This window comes from Macrotis lagotis, chromosome 1, assembly GCF_037893015.1.
Source record: "Macrotis lagotis isolate mMagLag1 chromosome 1, bilby.v1.9.chrom.fasta, whole genome shotgun sequence".
Taxonomy (NCBI): Eukaryota; Metazoa; Chordata; class Mammalia; order Peramelemorphia; family Peramelidae; genus Macrotis; species Macrotis lagotis.
Window position 1 is genome coordinate 527269350 of NC_133658.1, and position 11287 is coordinate 527280636.

Here is an 11287-nt window from a genome sequence, read left to right on the forward strand (position 1 = left end):
ATTTTTGAGCCTAGGTACAATAAAAATAAACAAGAATTTGGAGAAGAAGAAGATTTAGGAAGAACCAAAAGTAGACATTCATCCCTTTGAACAAATTCTTTGGGACCTGAAAAAAAAGTCTAAAAGAAAAACAATTCTTTATATTGGTCAAGTATTGTTGTTGGTCAGTTATGTTGACTCTTCATGCTACCAATATGGGGTTTTCTTGACAAAGATACAGGAGTGGTTTGTCATTTTCTTCTCTAGCACATTTTTTTAGGCTTTTTCAAGGCAAACGGGGTTAAGTGGCTTGCCCAAGGCCACACAGCTAGGTAATTATTAAGTGTCTGAGACTGGATTTGAACTCAGGTACTCCTGACTCCTAGGCCGGTGCTTTATCCACTGTGCCACCTAGCTACCCCTCTAGCACATTTTACAGAAGAGAAAACTGAGGCAAATAGGGATTAAGGGACTAAGTATCTGAAACCAGCTTTGAACTCAGGAAGATGGTGAGTCTTTCTGACTCCAGGCTCAGCAAGCTATCCACTGGGCCTTCCAGCTGCCCTACATGAGTCAAATATTCTAGACAACTTAAGTGAAGTTGCCAGGGGAGAAGTGAAGAGCTTAGGTAAGGGACAAAACTTGATGGGGAGGAGGAGTATGTCCTGGAGTCTAATGGAAAATAACAATTCAAGATATAAGTGGAATGATGTGAGCTTTAAAGGCAGAGAGATGGTTGCTGGAAACTGGTCCCAGAGAAAGGACCTGAAAGTAGTACTGGGGAGCAAAGAGCACATGTTTTTCCTGACCAACCTATGTGTCAAGGGTCTGAGAAAAGAAGTAGCTAATCTTGAAAAGGGTGCCAAAGTAGGTGGTGTCTTTTTGAGAAATCTGGATTTGACTAAGCATCAAGAATGTGAGAAATGACATGTAAGATGAAGAGGGATGTGTGTGTGTGTGTGTGTGTGTACATAACAGCAGGGGTAGAGAGTGGGATGAGTCAAATTTTTTAGTTTGTTCTCAAAGCCCTCCAACATGTGTCCCCAACATTATTTTTTAAAAAATGTAACACAGGGGTGGCTAGGTGGCACAGTGAATAGAGCACTGGCCTTGGAGTCAGGAGTACCTGGATTCAATTCGGACCTCAGACACTTAATAGTTACCGAGCCGTGTGGCCTTGGGCAAGCCACTTAACCTCATTGCCCTGAAAAATCTAAAAAAAAAATGTAACACATCCTTGCCTTTTCCTACATGTCTTTACTTTAGACTTTTCCCCTAATAATCCTCTCTCAAAGTCCAGACCAAAAGCTATATCAGCCATAAAATTTTCCTGGATTCAACTTAACTGCAAGTGAGCCCTTCTGAACTCCCATAGCTCCTGGTATAAGTTCTCTTATATATATATTTTTTGTTCTGCTCAGTCTTTTAATTATTTGCATATATGTAATATTTCTCCTTCTAAATTTTAAACTCCCTAAAGGCAGGGGTTGAATTGCCCAAAGGGTCTTGCAGAAAGCAGAAGCACTAGTGAAATGAGGACCCTAGGAGATGAATTACATTTAGATTTTTTTATAATAGATTTCTTAAGAGATACAAATAAAGCAAAAGCCTTTTCAGAGTTTTCTGGAAAGAGCATGTTAAATTTAATGCATACTTCTGTATTCTGAAAACTTAAACAGGTCATCTGGTTGGAGGTTTCTGCATAAGAATTTAGACCTGGGTCCTGAGAGTCCTTTAAAGAAAGCTATTTGATAGATTTATCTAGGCTTAAGAAATGGCACTTTAAAAGATCATTAAGACTGATAGGAAAACATCCTGGGGTTTGTTTGACCCTAAACAGCAATACATCAATGATGGCAAAACCCAGGATTACTGACAAGCTGTAAATAACACCTCCTGCCCCACTCCTCCAGCGTTTTTTTTGCCCCCTTCAAATAATCAAAAAAAAAAATCTCTACTTAACTCGTTAAAATTCCTCCTATGGGCACAAAGTCCAAGATGAGGGGAAAAGATACAGAGATATTTTATTTTCTAAAAAAAGGCTTTTGTTTTTAGCAAGCAGTAAAGTCCTGCTCCCACAGGGAAGTTGTTGATTTTTCATCTGTGCTCTCTTCAGGTCTTTGCTAAATTGATGCATCTCTCTATTCCTTTCTCCTAGAGCTTTCAGCAGAGGCACTGATGTACCCTGCCTACTCAATAATGAGATTGCGGAGCAGCTGAAATCGATGTGCTGGGCTAACACCAAATTAGTTTGAGTCAATTGTGGACTTGCACTTGGGATACCTTTCAGCACCACTTGCAGGAAAGCACTCAGTTGTTTTAAATAGCTGAGCAGTCACAAACTGCCTTCCAGTAGCATCCTGGCTCCTGAAACTTCTTGAATAGATGGTGGTCGCTTCATGCCCAGCATCTTGATTTGGACCAGAGTTGGGAACGTGGCTGCTGATGCAACAAATTAAATCTTCTACTCTGAAATATCCATTATAGGCAAGAATTTCAATCCAAGTGAAAGCTCATCATTTACTGACTCAGATCAGTCTGGTGCCAGTTGAATGAGTGAAATCAATTGATTTCAGATGCACTAATAATTCTCTCTCTCTCCTCCTCTCCCTCTCCTTCCCCCTCCCTCCCTCTGCCTCTCTGTCTCTCTCTGTGTCTGTGTCTGTGTTTCTGTGTCTCTGTCTCTCTGTCTCTGTGTCTCTCTCTGTTAGTCAGGAAGACTCAAATCCAGCCTCACTAGACCCTGGGCAAATCACTTAGCCCTATTTGCCTCAGTTCCTCTTTTGTAAAATGAGCTGTAGAAGGAAATGATAAATTATTCCAGTGTCTTTATCAAGGAAACCCCAAATGGGGTCATGAAGAGTCAGACATGACTGAAGAACAAGAAGAAACTTGAATGATATTTTTCAAAGCACCTGCTTTGTTAATACATTGCTTCCTTTTGTTACTATTTCTTTTTCTAAACACATGAGTCAAATCCTTAGAATAACACATTTATCTTATGTATTTTTAGAGTGACTTCCTAAATAAATATGGCATAATTAATTATATAATCATATCTACTCACTTATACTTCATTTTATGCTATTGTTTACATTTCTAAGTACAATATTATTTTCAATAAGTTTCCATCTAAATAGATGTGAAAGCTCTAATATATAACTTCTTTTTTAATTCTTTCTAATTTGAATATAATCTAATTTACCATCTCTGTTTTATAAATGAGGTATAGACAGAGGGTAAGCAACTTGCCCAGGGTCACATGCTGGTAAGTTTCTGATAAAAAATTTGAATTCCGGTCTTCTTGATCCCAGGACCAGTGTTCCACCCACCTTGTAGACCACTTAGCTGTTATATAACCTTAATAAAACACTATAACAAATGATACAGGAGTAACATTGTGAAAGACCCAACTTGAAAAAAGAAAAAAGTGAATACATTGAAATCTTTTTAAATTAAGTTAAAATATTTTGGAAGAGATAATATTTGATAATGGAAGAGAACATTTGAACTCAGAAGCCTGGGTTTGGTTCTTGACCCTTGTTACTTGGGGGAGGGAAGAAAAAGGAGGGATAGTTGATTTAGATCTTTAAAGTACCTTACTGCCCTAAATTTTGTGAAGTGGCAAAATTTGCAAAATACACATTTGGCCCCAGTATTAAAATTTTCTCCTTTGATGAAGATCAATTACTGTAACACCCTTAGAAAGTTGCTTCATGCGGTTGTGTTACTCTAAACTAGAAACAGGAGCTACTAACCCCCAAATAAGGATACCTGCTGGTGTCACATGTTGATGTAGTTTTAAAAGGTGTTAATGTTTTATTTATTTTATTAGATATTTTATTAATTTTATTAAATATTTCCCAGTTATGTTTAAATCTGTCTCAGACCCACATTGGGGAAATATTATAGACCTTGTGTTTGACCCTTTCTGGCCTAGAACACTTGAGAGGTTGTGACCTGCCAGAATGCATCAGAGGTAGGACTTAAGTTCAGAAAACTGCAAGTGTACCCCACTGACAATATGACCATCAAGAGACAAGTATCAAGATGTTGCTAAAAAATCACCATCCTAGTGTTAGGTCTGGTGTTGGTAGAGTTTTTTGGTGCCTCACTGATTTGAGAGAGAAACTATATCCATAAAGTCAAGGACTTCCACAGCATCCAGATCATCTTCGAAGTCCTATTTCCTATCATACCAAGGGATGAAACGTTTTTGGAAAAGGCAGTGAGAAGGATGTCTTTGAGCTACATTCTTCTCACTATGATAAACATAATGTGTAAGTCATGTCATCATTCATTTGATATCATGGTTTTCTTCGACTATGAAGAACAACAACAATAATTTTTGTGTTAAGACTGATTATAGCAAATCCTACTAGGAACATCATATCAGAAAGATAATTTCAACTTTGTATATGACTATGGTCAGTATATAGAAATTTTCCATAGACTTGGGTAGTTGCCACCAAATCCCCACATTGCTAAGCACCTGACTGAGAGATCATAATGGCTTACTTCCAGGTTTACATTTCATGGTAGAGGAAGGACAGTGGTTAGGTATCCTAGCTCCTTGTTGTGTTTCAGTTTGCTTGACTCTTCATGACTACAGATACTGTAGTTGTTTGTCATTTCCTTCTCCAGTTTACAAATGAGGAAACTGAGGCAAACAGGTTTAAGTGATTTGCCTAATACTGGTGTCTGAGGTCAGATGTGAACTCAGAAAAATGAGTCCTCCTGCCTCCAGGCCCAGCATTCTGTCAAGTGTGTGTCCTATTAGACACATGTAGAATCCACATAAGACCTTTTTTTAGGTTTTTTTTTTTTTTTGCAAGGCAATGGGGTTAAGCCACTTGCCCAAGGCCACACAGCTAGGTTATTATTAAGTGTCTGAGGTCGAATTTGAACTCAGGTCCTCCTGACTCCAGGGCCGGTGCTCTATCCACTGTGCCACCTAGCCTCCCCGACATAAGAACTTCTTGAGAAAACTTCTATAGACTCAAGATATGTTCATGAACTCTTACTTCTTCATTGAAAAACTGAAGTGAAATAGTCATGATTAAGAATTGGAGGTAGTTGAATGTGGCAGGATATTAAGGGAATGTGGGGGATTAAAAAAATTGTTAGGTAATGAGGACAGTTTTATTCAAAACCTCTTTGAGATGTTAAGTAGTCTTGATTTATCTTCTTACTTGCATACAATGATATAAGGTCAATTTGATCCAAGTGGGTAAGAGGTAATTTAGGGATATCAAAGAGGTTCAGCCTTATGGTAGTTTTTACTGCTGGCCTGAAGTGAATGTGTTATAATTGTAACATGCTATTTATGAATATCAGCCTGTGCTATAAATAATTACAGTTGTACTTCATCTCATGGGATCATAGATTTAGAGCTAGAGGGGATCTTAGAGGGAATTGAGTCCAATCTCTCATTTTGCAGATGAGGAAACTGAGGTTCAGATAGGTTAAATGATTTCCTTATGGTCCCACTTCAGTGAGTGCTTGAAGAAGAATAGAAACCTAGGCCTTTCTGAATTTAATTCTAGTGTTCTGTCAAAGCAGTGCCAAAATGGAGGCCACCAAATCGTATTTTTCTTTTTGTTAATTATTTTCCAATTATATTATAATCTGGTTCTGGGGTACTTGGAAGAATTGTGGACCATATGTTTTGGATTCTACACCTCTGTGCTAAACTGTATTTCATGTCAAAGTAAAGGGACTAAGAACCAAAGGCCCTCAGATGCCAATTGCTTTGCAAGCTTGTTTGCATTTTGCCTATGATCACTTTGGGTTGAATAAGAAAAGAAAATTATTCAAAGGAAAATTACCTCATATAAAAAGCACTAAATTACTCTCCATAATAATAATAATGATAATAATAATTTTTATTATGAACAATAATAATTTATTCATGATAAAATATTTATAAAAGGTCAAATTTACAAGGTCTGAAATATTCAAATCCCAGGAAATTGTACCAGGAGTCACTACATTTTAATCTAGTTAGTCAATGCAGTCAGATACAGGACACTAAATAATTACATGTCTAGAAGAAAAGGTGTTGCAAATTTCCTCTCACTTCAGAATATTTTTTAGAAGCTATAAAGCACCAACCAAATTAATAAATCAAATAAACAAAAAAGTCCCAATGTTAATATCATTACATTTTATTATTTGTCTTCCTTCTTAATCCAACCTCATGGATTCTTTAAAACAAAACATCTAGTAATAAAAGTTATGAAAGGAATGTCACAAGATTTTCCATTTTGTGCCATTCTGCAATGCCAGATTCTCTCTCTATGGAAGTAGAAGGGATGCTCAAACCAATGGAAGTTTGCTATCTTATTTTTTTAATGTTTGTCCTTTTTTTTTAGGTTTTTGTAAGACAATGGGTTAAGTGGTTTGCTCAAGGCCACACAGCTAGGTAATTATTAAGTGTCTGAGGCTGCATTTGGTGCCATCTAACTGCCTCAAAAGAGAGATGATGATAACAGCACCAAACTCAAGGGATATTGAGTCTCAAATGAGATAATATTTGTAAAGCACTTAGCACCTGTGTCCATTTTTTTTAAGACTGGAACTGAAAACATTTAGTACTATCCCTTCCCATTTCCTATTCCACTTTAATGTTGAAACTTTTTATGTTTGAACCTAACTCTATAAATGCAAGGAAAAAAAACTTCACCATAAGGAAAGGAATATCTTGTCTTTGGTTGAAAGCTGTCATTTTATGGACATGAAAGACCAATATTACTTATGTCAGAAAGTACTCAGGGTTCCCAGAGCTCCGGCTATTTTTTTGGGCAGGGTCAGGGATTACTCAGTCCTATTTTATTTCTTAATATATATGTGAGTTTTGAAACTTCTGATATTTCTTCATTTTTAAGCATATTAATCTTAACAGTTCTTTTGGGATTAAGTAGCAGCCAATTCAGATTGGGGAGCAAATCCAGATAGAACTATAATAAAATAATAATAATAATAATAGTTATTGTTATTATTATGTATTAAAGATTGTTTCCTTATGGCTACCAGTCTTTACCCTTATGTGGCTACCAATTGAGGGAGGAGGGAAGGAGGGAGGGAGGGACCTCATAACCATTATCCAGTGAAGCAGTTTCTAGTGAGAAAAGGTCAGCTATCAATACCAATTTCCAGCCAATTATCTCCCATAGGACAGATGAGTAGGCCTAGCTGAGAGCACAAGGTATCCTAAGGGAGAAGGAGGGGTCATGGGCTAGACAAGATCAACCACCACCACCCCTATGACCTTCATCTTCCCTTAGACACTGATGGAGACCCTAAGCTGTAGGACCCTAAACTGAAATCCCTTGAGAATAGCAGGCCACTAACAGAAGAGTCCTTGTAGGCATCATTGAGGGGAGAAATCATTATGGAGAGGGTCCCAATTCCTCACTATCAGCAACAACTGACCAAGTACTTCCAATAGCCAGATAAACAGTAACCCTAGGCATGACAGCACCCTGCAGACTACCAGTCTTGTTTTCCTCCAGCCACAGTCCTTAAAACCATTATCCAGAGAACCAGCTCTTTTGGACCAGACATCCCCACCAATTGCCATATACAGGACAGACAAGCCAACCTAGCTGAAACAGCAAAACACCCATTGGGAGAAATATCAGATGAATCAAACCACCATTACCTTAATCACCATCTCCCTTCAGATCCTGATAGAGAGTATCCAAGAGCCTTGGGAACAACAAACCTTCCAGCTCACTGCCTGTAGCCATTATTCTAAGAAGCTACCCCTGTGGAAGATGTAGCCTAGCAACTGCTTCTACAAATGCTGCAGCTGCAGCTACTCAGGACCCAGAAATGAAAGTTTTTGTCCCCAAAATCCATATCACTAAAGTCCACATCAGAAACTATTATGATTTTTATCAGTAGAAATATCATGAAAGAAGAGTCATTATCATTTGCTTTGCTGTTGTACCCTCAGGACTAAGAAATCTTGCCATCTGACCTGCAGCTGAAACTTTCCATGTGTGTTGTCTCTGCTGTTAGAATGTGAGCTACTTGAAAGCAGAGATTGTCTGATTTTTCTATTTGTATCCCTAGATTTTGCACAAAGTAAATGCTTGGAAATGCCTTACTCATTCATTCATTCAATCATTCTTTGTCCAATATTTATAGACATTTAGTATTGTAATATTTTAATCTAGATGTTTTGACTTTTTACTCAGTATCTTTAAAATCTATCCATTGGGTGGATCATCAAGACCCCCAAAGAAATGGATTCTCTCTCTTACCTTTGAAAACCTACCTCTATAAAGTTTTATATAACTAGCTTATCTGCTCTATGGGGGACAGTTGTTTGGAAGATGGAAGGGAAAATGTATCCCCTTCTCCCTAGAAACTGCTTCACTGAATAATAGTTTTGAGGGTAAAATATCCTTTCCCCATCCACCTTCCCTCTCTCCCTTTCCTTCCTTTCCATTTTTGCTTTTTTTAAATTTATTTTAGGTTTTTGCAAGGTAAGTGGTGTTAAGGGGCTTGCCCAAGACCACACAGCTAGGTAATTATTAAGTGTCTGAGAGTGGATTTGAACCCAGGTACTCCTGACTCCAAGGTTGGTGCTTTATCCACTACGCCACCTAGCCACCCCCCTTTTTGATTTCTGCTCCCTTTTGCTTCCTTTCCTTTTCCTTTCTTTTCTTCCTTCATCCTCTTCTTTTCTTTCCTTTCCCTACCTCCTCCCTCTCTCCCTCCCTTCCTCCCTTCCTCCCTTCCTTCCTTCCTTCCTTCCTTCCTTCCTTCCTTCCTTCCTTTCTCCTTCCCTTCTCTCCCCCCCCCATTCCTCAAAATATCAAATTCATTTTTCTGAAATCCTGACTGAACTACACATAGACTTACTCCTCTATTTTTTTTTGATGGGGTTGGGGCAAGGTGGGTCATCAGTTGATGCATATCAAGATATTAACACTATTGGATGACATTTTCTTTCTGTTGCACTACAATAGGAATCCAAAGGAATCTTAAAAGTTTATGCCAAATATAATTATGGGCAATTTGTGCTTTTAAAGTTCAAGATAGCAGAGAGAACAGTTTAATAAAGAAGTCCATGAAAAACTAATATTGAAAAGTGCTACTTCTTCAAGATGACTTAGGTAGGGTGACCTAGATACCAGGTTGTTTGTAAAACCAGAAAGGTAAATAGGAAACATAACTAGGAAGTTTACAGCCAAGAAACAGTAAAAATCTAAATAATAGAATGTTTTAGCTCATAAATTTCAGCATGGAGAAACCTTCTTAATTAGCAAAGCAACAAATAGAAACAGATTAGTTTTATGCTCTGCAGGCATGCAAAAATCAAAAGCATAAAAGGCCACTTGGAGCAAAAGAACATTTTAAAGATCACAATCTATCAAATGGAAGGAAATATATTAATTTTTAAGAAAATATCTCCAAAAGTTGCCTAATAAAAATAGGTAAAATCATATCTTGTGACTTAATAAAGATTGAAAGTATTGGAATACATGCAAAATGTATAATGAGTTATATATTGTTATATAAATAACACAGCAAAATGTGCTTTTAGTGTTGATGAAAGACATTTTGGTCATATGTCATATTGAAGCCTCTTACCAAGAAGGTCTCTTTGCTTTATTCTTTAACAGTCAAATCTGAATTTGTGTTTTTTCTCTTTCCAAAAAAGGTATTACCATATTCTTTTTAAGTATTAGTGAATATGGTTATGGTACTGAAGCATATAAAGGAACTATAATTCATCATTATACCAATTTCTGTGCATTTCACTCGTTCTCATTAACATTTACTTTGTTAGATTTTTTGAGATGACAAAGAAAGAGAAAAGAGCTCAGTAGCAATCCTGCGGCTGTACCTAAATGGGGATTGACAGTTCTAGTCAAATCCTAGACCTCAAAGTGCTGCAAAAGTAGGTCATGTCTGGCAGTGCAAGCCACTGATAGAAGTAAAATTAGACTACCTGAAATCACTGAAAAATAGATTTAACATTTTTATTAACAAAATTTCTAAAGCACCCCAGATGATAAGTTGACCTGTCTATCATTGGGATTCATCTTATGGTGAAGTTTTTTTCCTTGCATTTTTAGAGTTAGGTTCAAACATAAAAAAAAAATTTCAGCATTAAAGTGGAATAGGAAATGGGAAGGGATAGTACTAAAGGTTTTCAGTTCCACTCTTAAAAAAATAGACACAGGTGCCCTTAATCCCCTGTGATAAGTCAAGCTGATATCAAAACTTTTTTTTTGTATACTGTTTTGAAATTATTGAACTTAAAATGAGAGATTAAGAATATCAAGGCTATATTTTTATTTTTAGACCTCATATGATTGTCACTTGACAGAGACTGGGAGTATCATTTTAATAGTTTGTTATTATTGTCAACTATTGAAATCCTTTCCCACATCTCAGTGGGTACTTAGGGGTTTTGACAGATAGGCTAGAGGAAACACAGTTGAGGCTGGTTCTACACAGCTGGAAAGACTTCTTGTATCCCTGGGTGACAGAGTTGTCTGTCCTTGCAAGGCCAGTTTCACATGCTTATTGCCAAATGGCTGGTGAAGAGGTTTTGAATGATTTTGATAACAGAAACTTAGGAAAGCAGCTGCTGGGAGGTAGAAGAGTTGCAGTTTGCATTGGTAGAAGGAGGATCCATTTGTTGTTTAGCCATTTTCAGCCATGTCTGATTCTGATGTTATATTAGGAATGTTGTTGAAATTTTACATAGTTCCTGAAATAACCACACATTTTACTCACTTTAGTATTCATGGATTTGTTTCCCCATAGAAAAACTCATAAGGTAAGTATTTTTATCCCCATTTTGCATGTGAAAAGAATTGAAATTTTGAAACTGCATGGCTTGCTCACATAATAACAGCTAACATTTATTAATATTTTTTCAAAATGTTTTACACCAAAGTTGTCAAGCTTACTACCTGAAAAACTCCTGAGGGTAGTCCAAATCAGATTAAAATGTAATTGCAAAATGATTAGCAGAAATAAAAATACAACATAATATTTTGTAGATTCTGAAATTCAAAGATACAATAAATATATAACTATTTCAAAGTCAAGTTCATATGCACTTATTTCAGTGCATTTACCTATCTTAGATGGTTAGTGTGGAGAGTAAAACAAGTTGTCATGAATCTATGAAGCACTATATGAATAATGATTGATTGTAGTTGTCATTTTGCATTGATTTTTTTCTTCCATCACTGTGACTTGAAGTATTCTTAGATAATGTACTGGGACACCTAGCAATTAATTAAATATTGAGATATCTTATGCCATACTCACATAC